The following is a 19843-nucleotide window of genomic DNA, read 5'->3' on the forward strand; positions in this document are numbered from 1 at the left end:
AAAATATAGGTTTTAAAGTCAGGTGTGATAAATCTTCATAACTTGTGTTTAATACTTTGCTGAGTCTATATATTTTAATAATTACACGCACTGATAAAGCATCATGCAATAATACCTCATAACATCTATCTTAATGACAGGCAATGGCATTGTTAAGGGTTATGAAATAATTAGCCTTTGTAGCTTTACTATGCAGATGAAAACTCCCAAATTGCTCATTGCTAATGAATTAGTTGTGTAATTTATTTCTATCTATAAATAATAAATAAATAATTAAGCACAATGAAATATTGCCAATAATGCAAAGGTAATAATATTTCTCCTGGTCACAATGACGCACAAAAACAAAAATGATTTGTAACGTTTTAATTAGAAAGTTTATTTTCCTTTAGTGCACCTCAAACATGGAAATGCTATGGCAGCTACTGCTTGGTATAAATACCTGTTTATCTTGGCAGTGGGCTGGTGTTCAATCCATCGCAGGGCAACACAGAAACACACAGGACAAACAAGCATGTGCACACAAACTCACTCACACCTAAGGACAATTTAGAAAGATGAATTAGCCTGACAGCCATTTTTGGACTGTGGGAGGAAGCTGGAGATCCCAGACAGAACCCATACATGGAAAGGGAGAACATGCACATTTCATGCAGAAACACCCAAGGCCCGTATTTGAGCCCGGTACTTTCTTGCTGCAAGGCAACAGTTCTACCAACTGCATTCCTAAACCTTGCTTTAATGATCCATTTAATTAATGAAATAATTTAAGTCATCTAGCCATTCTCCCCCAAAAGCCTGTAATATTATTTACTATCCAGTATTTATATCTGTATGCAAGCAGATGCAAATACTGCTTGCATGCAGTATTTGCATCTGTTCTTCAAACCGCATGCTCCTCCTGTCCCATTTCATTCAATTATTTCCAGACTGAATAAATCATATTGCAGTGGTAAAAGTAGATGGATCAGAGTGTGTTAAAGAATTAGATTATAGTCAGCAATTCCTCCATCAATGATAGAGAATCCCTGTGAAGCTAACATGAACTGTTAGGATCCATTAGGTAAGCACATAGCCACTAATCAGGTTTTTTTGTGGCATGTGGAATTAAATTACTTTTACCGTGTAGCTCAGCATATTTCCTATGCGATCCTGTACACTGTTGGAGTATCTTAGTGCCTGTGCCATACTTTTCATACTTCCCTCTAAAAGCTTATAGTGCAGCAGAGTAAATTTGTTTCCCCTTGTGTGTAGGTGTGTCTGATTGGTAGATCAAGTTTTATGTCCCCCTGTCTGTAGCTCTCATTGAATTACCACCATGTGGGCTGCACAGCTGTTCCTTCTGGTCGCAGCAGGATGCTGTCGTTAATTGAAGTGTAATGGGCTCAACAGCAGGGAAGGTCAGATGGAGCACTCTGTTGATGCACAGCCCGTGTGTTTCTATATACAATATACTTAGACATTTTTCAGCTCCTCTCTGAGGTTACGCTCCAAGGCTGAAACTGATTTCACAGAGCTCTTATGCAAAATGTTCACATTTCAAAGGTTTGGGTTGGTTTAAAACAGGATGCTCTATCTCTAATTTGCAAGAATTAGCATTAGAAATGTAATGCAAAAACAAGTCTCATGGTGGTTTCTTGGATATACCGGTATGTTAAACTAACAGTTGATATATCCACATATCCCTTTTATGTTGGGTTAATCCTTTTTAAGGTGACTGGGGGGCTAGTGTTGACATTTTACTTTCTGTACAGAGCAGAATTTCTGGTTTCAATTAGAGCAAGTACCCTGTCTATCGCCCAATGGTTGTTGGAGATAGTCACCAACCCCTAGTCACCCTGCAGGGATAAATGGGTGGGAACAAAGAATGGATAGGTCTGGAGCATGCCCTTTAGGTCCTAAAGACACAAAGTAGACCACTGCCAAAAACATACATGGAGAGTCAGAGGTAATGATTTAACAAGGAAGGAACTTATATTTTAGCATCAGGTTGGTTTGAATAGCTTTTGTTCACTTAATTAGCAAAATATTAAAAGGGTGGAGGGTATTATGTATTTTCCAGATACATAGTCCCATTTTATAGCATAATAACTACCTTACCTTCAGTTGTTATAAAAATGCAGCATATATCAAAAACAACTTTAAAGAAACTGGATTTAGCATTTTTAAGTCTTGAACTCTTTAAGAAGCTCCTACTCTTTCTGATAGTCCACCTTCAGCACATTTCTACAACAGTGGTCCTCCAAGATGCCATTAACAACCGTTCTTAGGAGCGTTAGATACATCAGCAGATGTTTGCTAGCCGCTAGTCTAGTGGATTTGAGTGGGGAAGGCGTCGGCTTGGAGATTTCAGCTCCAAGGAGGAACATTATTTAAATAGACAGGACATTGTATGAGCAAGGGTCTATAGATTGGAGATCCATGAAAGAATCAAAGCAAATCTCCAAGTGTGTTTTTGTTGTGGGAAAGCCATTATAAAATGACAAACGTACATAGTACCCTCCTTCTTTTAACTTAATCTGGTTACTTTTAATAGTAAAAATTGTTTTATGTTTTGAAATATGTGGGTTTTACCAAAATACAAAATCTGAAGTAATTTGTATGACTGCATAGACTGTTTCACACTTCCTTTTTGGCAATGCTCTCTCTCAACCTGCATTAGTGCCAACCTGATTAATGAGTAGAACCTAATTTCTTTTTTCTAGGAGGTCTAACTTATTCATTGAAGAACTTGAATCTTACTGCATGGGCATAATGAGTTTTTGGTTAATATGAAATTTAGATCACTAAACCCAAAAGATTCAACATTCAAAAACCACGAGGAGGATTCTATGCTTTCAAAAACCTCCCAAGGTACACCACTGCACAGTTTCTCTCCAGCTGCTTTGGCAGATGAATTCCACTTTATTGAACAACATTTCCTGATGCATTGAATGAGCTACATTTTAATTTCTTATCAGACATCTGGACTATTGCAAATTTTATTGTTTACATTTGTTGCTCTTCAGCTCTTGTTGCATAAGAAGCTTTGAAACATACTTTGACCATGTTGTATGAGCAGGATGTAAAAACTGGTCTTGCAGAGCTTAAGTGTGCATACTTTTAATTATTCCTGTCTTAATATAATTGCAACAAAGTCTTTTTGTTGTCTTAGAATAAAGAACTAATGTCATGAATCATGCTACCAAAATTCAGTGCTTAACCTTTAACAATGGGGTGATGTCATTAATAAGAAATACAGTCTGATGTTGACATTGTTCTGTATGTTTACTGAGAAAGACTTTAAGACATAAATTGCCATTGACACCTCCTAACCTCAGGCAACTCTGTACAAATCACTTATATTTTTGAATCTTAGATACCTTCAGCAAACTCTGTCTTTGTCTCCTTTTTCACTGCAAGGATGGTTTGTTCACCTTCTGTGAAAGTTAGCTGTCAAGTTTCAGTCCAGTCTGGCTAGTTTGGCAGAGTAAATCTGCCCAACTGTGCAGACTGCTGCAGGGAGACAAGGGTGTTTTTACCTTCTGTGATAAATTACAGACTACAGGGACAGACTAGAGAAAAGCCATATTGAGAGCTGTTCACTCCAAGCATCCATCTAGCTGTCTGGTGATCCTTTAATGTGTGTGATTGATGCTTATGCTACATTTGCTTCGGTTAAAATTCAGGAAAATATGATGGTACAATTTTAGTCTTCAATTCAGCAGCAATGGTCACAAGTTTAAAAGTTAGTTGATAGTAATGTAGTCTAAACATTTCCAAAACTGAACAGATGGTTATGCAGTTAAAAGTGGTCAGGGTGTGTTGTGATAATAGGGAATATTCAGATCAGAAAATCTTTTGGTCTGCTGGATTGGTCCGGACAAAAAGTGAATTTTATTTTATTTTATTTTTTGTTTAGTGTGGTTTGCTTTCACATTGTAGTTTTGTGCAAGCAGATAATATTTAGTAAACAAAACCACATGGATAATGATTATTGTTCCATTGAACAGAAATGACAAGTTTGAACTGATGATGCTGAAAATTGCCTGATTCCAGTTGAAGTACATCTAAAGAAAGACTGACTTGTATAAACTAGTGGCTTAACAGCTTGCAGGGGATCATCATAAACAGTACAATGATCACAATCTTTGGGATTTAGGCTTGCAGTAGGATTCAACAAATTAGACTATTATTACAAAGTTAACTTATTTCAGTAACTCAATGCATTAACTGAAACTTTATATAGATTAATTACACACAGACTGAGGTTTTTAAAGAGGAGGTATTATCTAAAATCAACTTTTTTGAGCTTTATACCATGTTGTCATATTATTCCCTTATTAAAACGTACCTGAATCCCTGACTCTCCCCTGGCAGCAATTCAGTGGTGCCTAAATGTTTGTTCTCACCACTTATTTCTGCAAAAGTCATGTTTTGTGTAAATAGGCTGCAGCCGCAGCTGACCTTCTGTCTCACAGTTCACCCTTCCCCCACGTCTTCCCCATTAAACTCCACCATACTAGCAGCAGCAGCAATTAGGAAACACCTAGCGGAATTGCAAGGTAACGCTGTTACTTCATTGTGCTATAAAATGAGACTATATTCCAAGAAAATACATAATACCACCCTTTAAACCTTTCTTTATTAATTATGATGATTTTCTGCCATGTAAGATTAGAACATTACATGAAACCAACAATACACATTTCTAATACAGACATGTGGGCCTAATGAAAGCTATATTTAACACCTGCTTAAAGTTGTTATCTTCAAAACATTCTTTTAATCTGACAAGAAAAGGCTCATCCGATCATATATTGAACATGAGTGTAATAAAGAGCGCTGATGCCAATAACTAAATTAATGCTTGATCAGGATCCAATGCTTGGGACCAGATAAGGACATTCTCATTAAGTACAAAGCATTACGCAGCATCAGCCTGGGATTTGATCCTTTAAAACAACATCGGCTCTGTCAGAGTAAAGACATCTGTTGGTCTAATTGAGAAATTTTATGTTTTTCTTCAACACTACACCCAACAATAACAAGCAGTAAAACAAGTCAGGCCTCACATTTTTTGGAAAGTATGTTTATAGTAGATAGTTTAGAGAATAAGATCAGAGCTGAGGCTGTTGGAAGGTTGGCAGTAAAAGATGGCACAGCAACAAAAATGACTGCTAGATCAGCACAATGGACACCACTATAGATTTATCAGTGTACAACCCAGTTAGGGTATTGATATTTCAGCACTAAGTGTGAAACCATAGATTCTGCCATGGCATGCAGGGAGGCAAGAGTGTTTTTACCGTCTGGTTAAAAACACCCTTAAGTCATACAGAGTCAATGAGTCATATTGCAAAACCATTTAACCCCTGAATCTTTTCTTGTATATCTACATGGGAATGGGAGGTCAATGAAGGGAACTGCACCTTTATCCCTCTCCTTTGTTTTGTTTTCCAGCAAAATTGAATGTCAGAAGCTTGTGGATGTATAAATGAACAAATTAAATGAATGAGTCAATGAATCTATCAACCAATGCTTTATTTCAAATATACGAGCTTATAAACACAAACAAACAGTGAAGCCATCATGTTAGTGTGACAAAAGAAGCTATATCATCAAAATATATCATCAGTTATGATCTATAAATTATATAATATTTAAAAAAAGAAATCATAAGACTGATCTTTTTCTTTTTCAAGGAGTGTAAAAGGAAGTAAATGGACATTAGTTCCTGTTTATTTTTAATTCCTCCTGAACTCTCAAAGGTATGAAGTTAACACTTCCTTTAAATGTGGATAACTGCATAACTATCTCATCACATAGACACATAATAGGTTCACAGTCTACACTATAAACATTTGTTTAAATATTTGCAATTAAATGGTTAACAATTTAACCACATCAAAACAGGGTTTTCAGTGTTGTGTGTGATAACTGTAAACAACCGCAGAAGCCTGTCAAATCCTTCTTATGTGTGGTAGCACATTGCTATGGGATGAAATCTATTCTTCAACCAGCATTTTCGACTTGTGAGTTATTGAGATTATGTTGGTCACAATCACAACAACATAAAATCTGACAGTTGTCCAATGGGGTAGAAGACAGGACAGCTATTTTTGTGGAAAATATATCATATATCATATGTCATATTTAATCATTATCAATGTGAACCAAAGAGTGAGCAACCAATACACAAATAATTGTGCAGATTTATTTGTTTTTTATGCCAGATTTTCATTTTTACATCTCCTTCAGATATTCACTTCACTGACTGCCATGCACATTCTTGGATGTATTTTTATTTTTCCAATTTGTCGAGTATTTGACCAGTTTAACTTTTCATTGAAGCCATATATTGGAGAATATTTGTTTTTTAAGTTATTAATTTGTGTGCTCCTGACATTTAACTATCTTTCTGTGTGTATGTGTGTGTGTGTGTGTGTGTGTGTGTGTGCGTGTGTGTGTGTGTGTGTGTGTGTGTGTGTGTGTGTGTGTGTGGGTGTGTGTGTGTGTGGGTGTGTGTGTGTGTGTGTGTGTATAACATGGTTGTGTAGCTTCAAAGGAGATACTTAAGCATTGATGATCTGACACAATTCTTTCTTTCAAAAATGTGCTTGGAACTTAATTTTTATTCTTCCACCAGATACTTTTACAGATTTGTATTTATAAACTCTTTTGAACAATATCACATTTATCACATTTTATTATCACATTTCCAGCACCTGCACTATAGCACAATTTTTCATCTTAATGCTCACACCTTAAAGAGTTGTGAATTATCCTCCAATTTTTACTTCCAGTTGGGGGATCCAAGATTTTCTGGTTTACTGGCAGGAGATCAGAAAGTCATTCTCATGAATCAGAAAACCACGTTGCTTCTGAACACAATAAACCCAGTGCTGACATTGTTTGGCTTGCTGAAACAGATTTTGTCTTCTATAACCGGCATCACAAGCATTTCTCTATACAAAGACTTGCTTTCGTAAAAAAGATCAGTTGAAAATCTGGTTTATCCTGAGAGCGAAGCGATGTTAAAGAATTATGATGTTGCGGATCACCCCCAATGAGTGCTGAATTAGAGATGTAGATTATGCGTGCTTGTTCCATATTTTGCTGTATTCCATGCTGTTGGATCACCATGATGTCATATCCAAGTCTGATGTAGGAGTCCTACTTTTCCCATCAGCCTGAATACTTAGTATGATTTTAGAAGCATGAGGAACATGACCCAGCTTAAAAATTTATGTCAACAGAATTAAATTATATGTAAGACATCTTCTGCCAATGCCCTCCTGGCTCTTTATCACAAGGAAATATATTGCCAGCAAATGGCACAAGCATTCTTAAAAGCCAGGTGTGACATACTTTAGTATTAGGGTTACCACACTGATATGTATGATATTCAGAGTTTGAGAAAACTTTTGAGCTACATCATCTGCCGGTTTGGCAGAAAACATGTAGCTCAAAAGTAGATACTATTGCACTGACCTCAAACATTTAAATATTTTACAAGGTTTGTACATAACAAAATGTATGCATAAAGAATTTACAGCTGCTGCATTGTAAATGGACTGAACTTATTTAGTTCTTTTCCAGTCATTTTGACCACTCAAAGCACTTTACACTAGAGTCACATTCATCCATTCGGACACACATTTATGCACCAATATGCACAACTTAGGGTCAAGTGCCTTGAACAGGGCATGTGACAAGAGGAAGCTGAAGTTAAAACTATGGTTGCCCCAGTTTTATAGTTTTATATTTAAAACTTCTAAAGAGGACAGTGATTTGCCAGATGGCAGGGGTTTCTGAATGGTAAGAAAACAATAAAACATTTATCTTTTCCAGCACCAGTTGTACAGCGCTTACAGCTGTAAAACCAGCTGACCCAAAGTGCTTGGAGAGCTGTTCTTGGGTTGCTAGGTGAGGAGCTGGGCTCGGTTTTCATTGCTAGGTGACGGGCAGTGCCCGCTGATCAAAAGATTAGAGGAGAAGCATTTATTGTTCGGCTGTGGTAACACTGATACAAAATTATTATTGACACATTGAATTTAAAAGAATTTGGAAACCGAACATATGTACAATTAAAACCATTTTTAAACCATTACTTAATACAAATAGTTTAATATATGGTTAGAAATTAAGTTAATAATTATGTGCATTGTCCTGGCGGCAGAATAGAGTGGGTTGGATAAGTCACATTCGTGTGCGCAGTGGCGGCTTGTCCATAGGGGGCGCTGCGGCGCGGCCCTCCCGGATGTGGAGAGGGAGAAAAAGTAACCGCCTGTGATAAAGTTGATAATGGCGACGACGGTGGTCGAGGGATTTCACATACGATCGGTAAGCTATAGCTTTTGTTCCTCCGCGTGTTTCGTTAAGTTTTAGCTAACATATTTCTCTGCTCGTGTTTTACCTTGTTTAGTTTATCTACTTATCACTGCCGTCATTTGTTTTTCGCTGATAATCAGTATGAACGTTGCTGTGGTTTATTTGATACTTATATTGCTCTGGTTAGCATGATGCTGCTCTGGATAAATGTTCCTAAAATGTACATTTTACATTTGTACATAACTAAAATGTACAAATAAAAAAAATCTATATGTTTTTTTTATTGTTGTTAATAATTATGATGCTAATTGTTTGTTGCCTAATTTGAGTTTCTGTTGCAACGTTAATGTTTGCTTGATATCATGATGTTTGCGAGGTCAAATGGCCAATTGGCCATTCTGATGTGGTGTTGTAGGAGCTGAAGTCCTGTTTTCTGACTCAGATCTATGGACAGTCATATTTGAAGATTTTGTTGAGCTTCTAATAGTCAGATAAATCCAGGGCATTACTTGGTGTTGTGGTTCCAGCAGAACTTGGTTAAGTCTTTTGGATTTCTGCAATAAATGTTATTTCATCCTATGCCAATGTGTTAGTTATTTTAGGTTATTTAGGCACCTGAAATAACAAACTGATTTAGTTTGATTCAGTGTTGGCTGTTTGCACCTATTAAATGATAAAATACTGGATATTTTGCAAGCTATTACATATATTTTACTTTTAGCTCATCTAACCCTTTGTTATTTTGCTATATGAAATTTGTTATATTTTTGTGGAATTGTAGTCATTTTTCTACTGTATATTTGGTCCAATTTTCCACCACAGTCTTTACACCAGACTATTGGCACATCAATCCAGGCAAGATTTATTTTTCACCAAATGTTACAAAAGCATTCCTAGCAGCATTACTAATTTCAGACATGTTGTTCTTAAAACATTTTTTAAGCCTTATCAGGTCAGCTAATGTTATTTTAATCTTAAAATAATCTTTTTGACAACTTGACTGCATCTGGTGTTTGTGGCTGAATACAGAATTGTAACCTAATGCAAAATTCAATTCAGTTCATTTTTTTACAGATCACTTTAAGAAGGATGTATGGAAAAGTGGTATGTTTCTCCCCCAGCAGCCTAAACCTATATATAACTACAGAGTTAGCTCAGGATAACCCAACTCCTTAGAATGAGGCATGAGAAAGGCAGAGCCTAAAGTAGGTGACAGTTGTTCTGATCTGCTGAATTAATGCTATGTTTGCATCAGCATTTAATTTGTGATGTCCTGCTTGGTGAATAATGCAAAACAGTTGTGAAATATGGATTTCTTTTGTTCACGCAATACATAAACACACTTGTTAGGACAGCAGGCCACTAGTAGGCCACTCTAATTGCAACTTAGATTATGTGCGTCTGTCCTAGGTTCTTTTAAAAACTAAACCATGTTTGCACATTTAGTAGATAGGGGATGAGCACCTAAAAGAGAAAAGATTTCTGTACTAAGGTAAAAGTCTACCAATGCTGTTACTGACAGACAGAAGAAAAAACTCTTGTCTCCTGTATGACAGTTGTTCTGAATTTAAACTCAACCTAAACGCCTATTTGTGTCCATTTTTGACAACGAGATAGCATAGAATTTGAAACTTTTGCACAGTACTCTGTGAATGAAAGAAAAAAAATTACAAATGTAATGAAGAAGGTGAGGATGAGAAATGTCTGTTGGCGGCCTGGCACACCCCAGGCCATAGATCAATAGATTACATTTGAAGACAGTGTTGGAGATTTTGTTCTTGTCTCAGAGTAATTTAATGTGACTGGCCTCATTGTTTTTTTTTTTTTCTTTTCTGACTAGAGTTCTATCTTCTTTCAAAATCTGAATAACACTAAAAGAGTAACAAGACAGTGAACCTCAATCAATGTAATACCCTTCCAACATTTGACTGAATAGGAGAATGATAGGCTCAGTTTGTTTTCTTGATTTAATATGTTGACTTTCACTCCAATAACCTCTGGTATTTCCTTTGATTTTGCCTTAATTTTGTCGTTCAGTTTTTGGGACTTGCTCAAATGCAGGGGAAGGGTGCATTTGACCGTCACATCCGGACCAAAATGTACAAAGCACAACGAATAAATTCTGACCAGCTTTTTTTAGAGGCAACTTTATACAGCATTTCCTAGCTTCACTTTAACATGATGCATCTGAAAATTTTCAGTCTGCAAATGCATTAGAGAACAACCCCAATAGTCTTGCAGCTGTTATTGCAGATAAAGGTGTTTCTACAGTTTTGATTCAGCTTGATTGATTAAAAATTTATGATTTTCTCACACATCACAGTTATGAGTTACCAACTGTTAATCTATCCCATAAAATCTTAGATTTTATTTTATAATGAATTTGTAAGAGACAACTGATATGGTAGAATTACCAACACACATTGTAAACCGTTACCTTAGTGACAATATAAATAAAAACTCTTAATTACAATATATAAAGTTGATTAGTGTAGTAAAAACTAGTTCTAGTCCTGAGGAACTGATATAAAAAAATCTTTATCAGCATCACAATCTCATTTTCTTAGGAAGAATTTCTTCATAATGTGCTAAAGTGGGTGTAGCCGGCTTTTGTTTTTTAAGTCATGTAAGACATGAAGATTTTGATGCAATCACTACAAACTTCTCAAATTATTGTGTTTTCTTCTAATATGTTTGAGAAACGAATACAGCTCGGTGGATTTTGATCACACAGAAAAGAGCCTAATTGTCTTTGCCAAACAGAGTACTTATTCTCTTTCTTGCTACGCCTCTACATAAACACCCATAGCGAGTGACAAATTGGTTTCTATCTTCTCCATTTCCTGCTCATCAGCATTGGATGATACTGACACTCTTGAGTGATGAGCAACTTGCAGTGATGTCTTTTTTTTTTCTTTTCTTGTAGAGCATATCAACATCCGGGTCAGACACTGCTTTTAAAATAATTTCTATTTAAATTCACTGTGGTACCCGGCAAATCATTTGTGCTATTTCAGGATTTGTCATTATTTTAAAGAAATCATCTCATTTTATCTGCATTTAGTGGGAAATATAAGTGTGTAACTCCTAGTTAAGTCTCTCTTCCTGACACATATTAAACCTTTCTGAAGTATTTATTCTCTTAAAGTGAGCTGGCTCAATGAGGCATTCATCAGTCAATACAGGAAGTTGTTTATCTCAGTGCTCTTTCTGCCTGAAACCATAGTTCCCAGTAAAATGAGCTAAACAGGCTTTCTTCTACATATTCATGGATATACTATCATAATCTTTGAAACAACAAACTTATCATCCAGTCTCTCAGATGGTGCACGGCTCCTTCAGTGCTGAGAGATCTTATCTCTTAGCAGAATTATATATCAAGCCCTCCTTAAAACACAGCTCCACTGTGCTTCCGCTAATTCCCTCAAATTGTGAACTGGAGAGCTTTAGACTCATCTTTTAAGGTGGAAATGTCAAACATTGATTGTCTGCGTGAATTAAACTGATGTTCAGTCAAAAGTTTTTTTTTTGGTTTCCTTTAATGATGATTTGATGGTTTCCTTTAACTTTTCTCAAATAGTCACAGTGATTAATGCGCTTGTTGGATAGTGCAAAGAATTTTTTTTTTTTTTATTAACTGGAGAAATTAGAGATCCTCTGATAAATTGTAGTTTAGTTTAAGTGAGAATGAGCTGTATTTTTTCCCACCATCTTGCAGTTTGATTCATCCATGTCAGGATGTACTCAATGGTTCTTTGGAGTTACTCTAGAGGTTAACTTGCCCCTTTGTAACTATAGTTAGTTTCAACGAATTGCCATTGAACCCCATGTACTTAAATTATTGTCTATTAATTTTATTTGTAGTTATGTAATTCATAAGTTATTAGGATAAATAAAATGTCTAAATCTCACACATAGTTTCATTTTAGTACGTATCTTCTGTTCACCTGATTTTCTCTGATTATTGTTCTGAACTTGTTGAGGATAACTCAACTCTTATGAGATATTAGCGATTATGACCCCCGACCAACCAAATGAGCTCTTAAATGACCTTTTGTGGGTAGATACAATCGATTGGAGTCACATAGCCGCATTTCCTGACAGTAAAGAAGTAGCGTATAGAAAATTTGATTAGATCATTGAAATTTGGTTGCATCGCCTAAGTTATTATGGTCTTATTGAAGTACTTTTTACTTGTAAACCTTTTTTCAACTTCTCTTTCATTTTCTAAATTAAATATATATTTTACACCACAACAAATTTTTTCTATGTATATTCCAAAGTAAACAACTATTCTTTTTGCAAAAGAAAATCTCTATATTTCATCATGTGAAAGTGCATGTTGAGGACAACTCAACAAGTGCAATAAGTACAGTTTGCACTCAACAAGTGCAAACTGTACAAGTACAAATTGACCACTTGACATACAGTTCAGCTAAGGTATTTCTAAATGTAAAATTATAGGAGGCTTGACGTAACAATATAAATGTCATAAAAAAACTAAGTTACAGCACACTCTTTAAATAAAATATTAAGTCAGGGATTCATTTCCCCTATGTGCATGTAACATTGTCTTGCTCCGACATGGTGGAACCTGGGTTGAAAACAACAGAGTTTCTTGCTTTTGAATAAATAAAGAGACTGCACATCACAACTACTTATCACTTGCATCAGGGTTTTAATTTCACCATTCATTCCCTTCTTGCTCACAATTTTTTCCCTCTGCATATTGACTTTTTTCAGGATTCAGTCATCTCTGGATAGCCTCTTCGGGCTAAGCAAGTATCAGCTCCTCCTCCAGCCCACCCACACACGTATGCGAGTACACACACACACACACACACACACACACACACACAAACACACCCCTATACGTGAATACACATCACCACCACCACCCACGGTGCATTAACAGATATTTTCCAGAGGGACACCCGTTGCTTCAGGGTCCAGGTGTCTCTGAGACTACTGACCCATGTTATCTGCCAGCCTCAGCAAGCAGGCCTCCTCAAAAATTAATCCTGAAGCTGTCATGCTGCTCCTCTTTGCTCACAGTGGTGGCTCCCTTTCTGGGCAACAATCCCTTCTGGATCTAAGGCACTTGGGACTTAAATATGGTTACCCGAATACTCTAGCTGATAGGAGAAGAGCCTATCAGTTAGAAAAATGGAGATAGAGTCACCAGGATTACAGCTTGTACTGTGGTAATTATAAGTTTTTTTTTTTAATGAGAGGGGAGGTTGGAGCAGTGAAGCCTTGTGAAACAGCTGCACAACACAGATCTGATTAAATGGGACTGGACTTGATTCTCTCTCAAGTTGTCATTTTCTACATTCTCTTCTACTTTGTTCACTAATTTTGTAGCACTGTTACCTTTGCCATTCCTTATATCCTGTCTATCTAGTATGTCTGGTATCATGAAGGTGGAAGCTAAATAGATTTTCAGTTTTATGTCTTATTTAAAATATAATGATAAAACATTTATTTGATACTGCAAAAACAGATTTTAAATATATTTTTTGTCATAAACCAACATAAAGTAGAACATAATTGTAAAGTAGAAGGAAATGTTGTTTTTTTGCTATCAAATATCTCAATACCATGGCTTGCATTTATATTCTTGTACCTCTACATAATATTAGATGTAATCAATATCCTTTAAAAGTAAACTAATGAGTAGAGTTCCCTGATGTATGCTTTTGCCTTTTGGATCTAAACAAAATAAATAATTGCCCAAAAATAGATATTTTTCATAATTAAGTACAATGATTTATCTCAGCATGTTGCATTTTTGCAATGAATGGTTAAAATATGTTTAACAATATATTTACTTGATATAGCACATTTTTTAGAAAAGTAAAATCTTTATTAAGGAGGCAGAAATAAAAAAGCGCTGGTATTAAAGTGATATGTTTGCCTTTATAGAATGCCACTGTTATATGAAGAATTTTTTAGGTTTGCTTCTGACTCTCTGGGTTTCTTCAGAACATTATTGAACAAAAGGCATCATGAATATCAAAGATCACACATGATATATAAGAGATAAAGCTGTGGAGAAGTTTAAAGTAATGTTAGAATGAACAGCGTCCCAAAGAATTGAGAAAAATATGAACCAAATGAAAACCTTTCAAGATGTTCTGAATACAATCACAAAACACCAAATCAATGTATACAAGTTTGTTAAAACAAAAAAAGTTCAAGGGGGATTTATTCTTCTGCGAGGGAGTGTATTCCTCAAAACAGATAAATATTTTTTATTGTGGCGCTTTAGTGCTCCAATTGTTCCACACTGCTTTAACATCCCATATTTTTTCCCACATATCTTTGATGAAAAATTTATGGTGGGAAAAAATATTCAGAGAGAATTATGGCACTAACGAGACAGTGCTCTCTGACTTTGTTTTAGGCATTGCATCAATTAGCGTCAGATTTCCCCAAGGGCCATTGAATCATGTGCCTACATTGAGTGGGGAAAGTGTGTACAAGAGTAAATGGTGTATGACTGTCTAGCTGTGTAATTTAACACCTTTTCACATGCCTGAAGCAGCCTTGGTGCACCAAGGTGTTTTTCTCTTTTAAACATCCATGTCTGTTAACATTGAAGTACATCCACATATCTTTAAAATGCATGGCTGCTTCTGACTCTCTGGGCTTCTTCAGTATTTTATTTTTTTTAAGATATGAAGCTGAGCTGCGATCAGTCACTCTGGGCAATTATTCCTTTCTTTTTCTCATCCGAATGCCGTGTAGCAGAAGGGATAGAATTTTAATACAGCTTTGCTTGATTTATTTGTCTCTACCTCAAGTGAAACACTAACCAAGACTGAACAAGAATTTGTAAGACTTATTAAAACATGTATTAAGGCATCATGGCATAAATATTTTCTTTGTGCTACTATATTTGATGTGACTAATGTGATCAGTTTCACCGTTCATCTTCAGAGGACATGGGCCAGGACATTCATGTGATATAACAGTGAGCAAAAATGACACAAAGTTATACAAAATCCATCTCAAGAGCTTCCTTATTTAATTTAAAACAGAAAAGTATTCATTACTTGATGCTGCTGACATAACATATTGATTATTAGATGAATTGTTTTATTGATTCTCAGTACATTTAGTAAACATGTTGATTAATGCTTGCAATTTTTGTTCTTGTCTTATAGTGTAAGGCAGTTATGACAAGCTGATATTAGCTGGTTAATCAGTCAGATTATTTGCACAGGTTGCCAGTCTGTGGTTGGCAGGTTAGCAGACATACTGATAGTAGCTTGAAAACTGTAGTTTAAATTAATCTTATCATGCAGGTCATCTTTAATTTTTAGCTCAACCAATGTAAAATATGCTTATTTTACATAGTATAGCTACTATGTAAAATAAGCATTTCTGATGCAAACTGGGCTCGTATTTTGTGAAAAAAGTGAGCGATGTATTTCAATACCAGCCTACAATTGCCTCCAAACTGTTTGGGAAGTAAAATAACATAGATGTATTGTATACTGCACTTGTTTACAATGGAAATTACCAAGAAAAGTATCTAAGCCTAAACTAAGTGCAGATGTTATTGACAACATCTGGTGATGATATGAAGAAAATACAGTACCTAAATCCTAAGGGAGCTATAAAAATTATCTGTAATATTTCAATAGTGATTTGTTTAAAACATAAGGCAGAAAGTAGGGCATTCTGATTTAAATACTGAAATTGTGGTATAATTAAGAACTGAAGTACTCTTGCTGCTTCAACATTATGAGTTTCTGACCCTCCTGGAACTCGCGAGTTTATGCTGCAGCTGGGATCAGTCCTTACCGCTGTAGTGCTTTCTGCAGTTTCCCTCTCCTTACTTCTAGTCCAGGTTTCCATTTCTCACTCTTCTGAAGCGGAACTAAAGCTGGCACCCTTTATTTATCCATCTCTTTCTCACTATAAGTATGGAAAGTACCTAGAAGCAAAGACCTTTTTTTTTTTTTTATCTTTCGCTGCTTTTTGTGTTTCTATTATGGCAGTTATAACATTTGATTTTTTATTATGGGAATCTCGGTTCTTTAATGGTTTCAAGCTAACAAATATCTTATCCAACGTATCTCTCCTAAAGCGCAGGATGGTTCTTTAGAGTCTGAAATTACTTATTTTAAGTGTGAGTCATTTGATATTAAACTAAGCAGCCCAGAGGAAAACATAATTGTATGGTAGATATAGTAGCATATGTATATTATTGTTCATAGTTATTCTTTGCCTAAGGCATATGTACTTAGCAGAGGACATCTTGTGAGACAGCAGTTTCAAAATGCAATACCATTTTCTTTGGAGAGATGAGACAGTCTTGTATTATCTAGTTGTAGTCTCTGTGAATATTATGAGGTCTGGATGTTGAAGGCAGTCTTTTACATTTGACACATGTCCAAGTTTGGTACTCTTATTTAAAACCATAAAAGAAACAGTTGACTTTTCAAAATAGAAAAAGGAAAAAGAAGCTTCCCTGTAATGTAATGTTTGCAACCCAGAAATCATTCTTCCATTTTTTTTAATAATAAACAGAAACTTATTTGATAAATTTGCATTTATCTTTCAGGGTGCACACCCTGCTTGTAATGACACTCTGCTGTATCATTGCTGGGTATTTATGTAGGAAATAAAAGATGGCACCTTTAAAATATGAGCCATTTAACCTTATTCAGCCTGATTTTGTGTTTCATTTCATTTAATTGATATTTGTGGTTGGTGAGCCTGCAGGTGTGGAACATTTTAAAAATTCTTCTCCTGGCATCAGTCCTGCTCTTCTGTCTGCTTCTTTAATAGCAATACCCCTGCACCTGCAGCACAGGGAGACAGGATGAAAGAAGCATAGTATGTTTAAAAAAAGTGATAAACATGCAGCTGATTGAGTTGATAACCTCAGTTCCAGGAGCAGCTGCCTTCGGAAGGCGGACTTTTTGAGACTGGTAGGGCGGAGAGACCTACCCTTTTCAGATAGTGCCACGTGCAACATCTCAACAGCCTAGAAAAATTATTTTTGCTCTCAGAAAGAACTCCAAAAAGGGCCTGCAGTAACTATATGTGTTTTTTTGATAAAGCATTGCAACTAAGTCTTATGTGTGGTCTTGTAAAAATAAAAAAAGAGATAAGTTTAATGAAGAATTCAGAATTTCAAATATCATCTTTTACATACTGTATGTATAATACTCCTTAACTACTGTAAAACATAAAATTATTTTCTTCCATATCAAAACTGAAAATTCAGGAATATGGCAATCTTTATATAAGGTTTCCCCCAGAAAACTTGCTAAGCCCGGTGCTAGGGCAGACAGTCATCCAGCGGCCCGTCGTGTTTTTGAGTTAAATTTTTTTTTAAAGTTGACAGGAAATTTAAAAATATCACTTGATAATTATGTGTTTTTAAAAGATTTGAAGATTAATACCTGAACACCAACTATATAGTCTTAAAAAATGCAAACATTTTAAAAAGACTTAAATAAATAAGCATTACTTAGTCTGGTGGGAGCACAAGTAAAGCCTGGTCACCCACCAGGCTTATAATACTCTGGGGCAAACCCTGCTTGATATCAGTGCAATGAAGATTGCAATGATGCTTTTTGAATTCTGTGTTACTATTGTGTTCTTAATTCAGCAGCATATGTAGGTCTTCATTTCCCAGCGTGGTGCAGGTTACAGGAATATATCAGCTTCACTTTTCAGTCTGTCTTTACAGCTTGTCATATTCAAAACTAAAGATCTAACCTTTGCAGTGGGAATATTTTGTCAGCTTCTTGTTTACTAAGTTGGAAATTGAAACTAAAACAGAATTAATAATTTGCAACAGCATCACACGTGAAGTGAAAGATACCTTCAGAAAATGACGGGCGACATTGAAAACATGCACACGGTGTGATGAAACAGAAAACAACAAAGATACTGCAAAGCAAAAGCTCTGTTATTAAATAAAGCCAGCTTTTAACTCTCAGACTTCAGACTACAAGATGAAGCCACAGCAGTTAAACAGAAGCCATTCATATAATTATAGTAGAAATGTTCCAACGATGCTTTTTTGAGTTCCAGTCTGAATCTGGTGTCCGCTGGAATGGGTATGTTCCCACTGAGAATGCTTTTGCTTAAACGTCTGTTTTTGCTCAAGATATGCATGCTAAAATAAACCAAACCGACACAATGTGCAGTACTGCTATAATTCTTACATCTTCAGCTGCATTTATAATTACACGATTTACAATTAAAACAAAGTGTCATAATTATCTTTTGATGCTTATATTTACATTCTTCTCAGCTGCAGAGCTGCTAACTCTGAATACAGACTGTTAAGATGGAGTGGTAAGGCTTGAAAAAATGGGAACGTTATTTAACAAGTGTAAGGTTATGCATTTCTAAATTTTTTTTTAGACTCAAAACAACACATGGTCAGATGCAGTCATTATTCAAAACAAAACAATTAAAAAGCCCTTTAAATCTAGCATCAGTAATCAAATACATTTTGGTATGCTTTATACTGATATTAGCTTAGACTTATTTTATTTATTTTAATAGCAAACGGATAGATTAGAAATATTTTGTGATATATATCATAACATTAATACCCACAATTACTTTTGAAGCAAAGCTGTGATAGTGCCATATAACTTAAAGTATAAATCATCACTCTTTCAGTATAAGTAAATGACTGCAGTATTTGTATGTGCAAAGACTGCACATACAAAGTAGCAAACAGAAACTAGATTTTTGTCTTTGCTTCAATTTTTACAAATGTATTATTAGCAAGAGACCGATAGAGTTTCATGGTAATACACAGATTTACATTAAATTAACTATTTGTCCACAGCTGAAATTGGTTTGTTTTCATCTGATTGCTCCATCCTCAATAGTAGCTTGCATTCATCCTGTTTGTTAGCCATCTGTAAGCTGTGAAGTGCAGCTGCAGAAACAAGCTAATTTGAACAACAATAGAATGGCAAAGAAAATGCCCTTAAAAGCTTTAAGTAATAAGTTCTGGGTCAATGGGATCTGGGGACCTGAGGGCCATGAACAGTCAGGTCAGTTAGAGAGCAGACTGCAGAGCTTCTCAAAGTACTAGGGAGTGGATGGGACCTAAAGGCAAAGAATGTTAATAGAATCAGTTTCTTGTGGGTGAGCTCGATGAACAGCCTTGGCTACAGGACTGACAGTTAATCACTGAATAGCAAAGAGCAAAACCCCCAAAGCTTCAACTCTTGTCTTTGATATCAGAATGTGTTTTAAGAAATAAATAAGAGACTCTTCCTTATGCTGTTTCAGAAAAGATTCATAACCAACACCCAGAGCTTCATTAAAATGATGCTCAAGGGGCATGATTTGTCTCCTGTAGTGCTGCAGTAAATCTGAAACCTGAAAACATAATATTAATACTTATTTTCATGCGCAAACTCTGTGTTCATTGCACTAGACTGAAGCGTTATATTGGATGAGTGAATTGCAAATAGTCTTAGTTTTATTCCAGTTTCTGCTGATGGTGTACAAAATAAAAAAAAAAAGACACTGAACT

General features: G+C 35.6%; 1 protein-coding gene across 3 annotated transcripts in view; it reads left to right on the forward strand.

Moving 5' to 3' along the window:
* thsd7ba (thrombospondin, type I, domain containing 7Ba) overlaps positions 1–19843 on the forward strand; it is a 204651-nt gene that overhangs the window by 23735 nt on the left and 161073 nt on the right. The window contains exons 1-2 of one of the 3 annotated variants that reach the window (XM_028024090.1): positions 8260–8325; positions 13057–13127. The exons of the other annotated variants lie outside the window; for them this stretch is intronic. The gene's annotated coding sequence lies outside the window, so the exon portion shown is untranslated. Of the gene's footprint in view, positions 1–8259; positions 8326–13056; positions 13128–19843 lie in introns of those variants that run through there. 3 annotated transcript variants of the gene reach the window in all.

Source organism: Xiphophorus couchianus, chromosome 7 (assembly GCF_001444195.1).
Source record: "Xiphophorus couchianus chromosome 7, X_couchianus-1.0, whole genome shotgun sequence".
Lineage (NCBI taxonomy): Eukaryota > Metazoa > Chordata > Actinopteri > Cyprinodontiformes > Poeciliidae > Xiphophorus > Xiphophorus couchianus.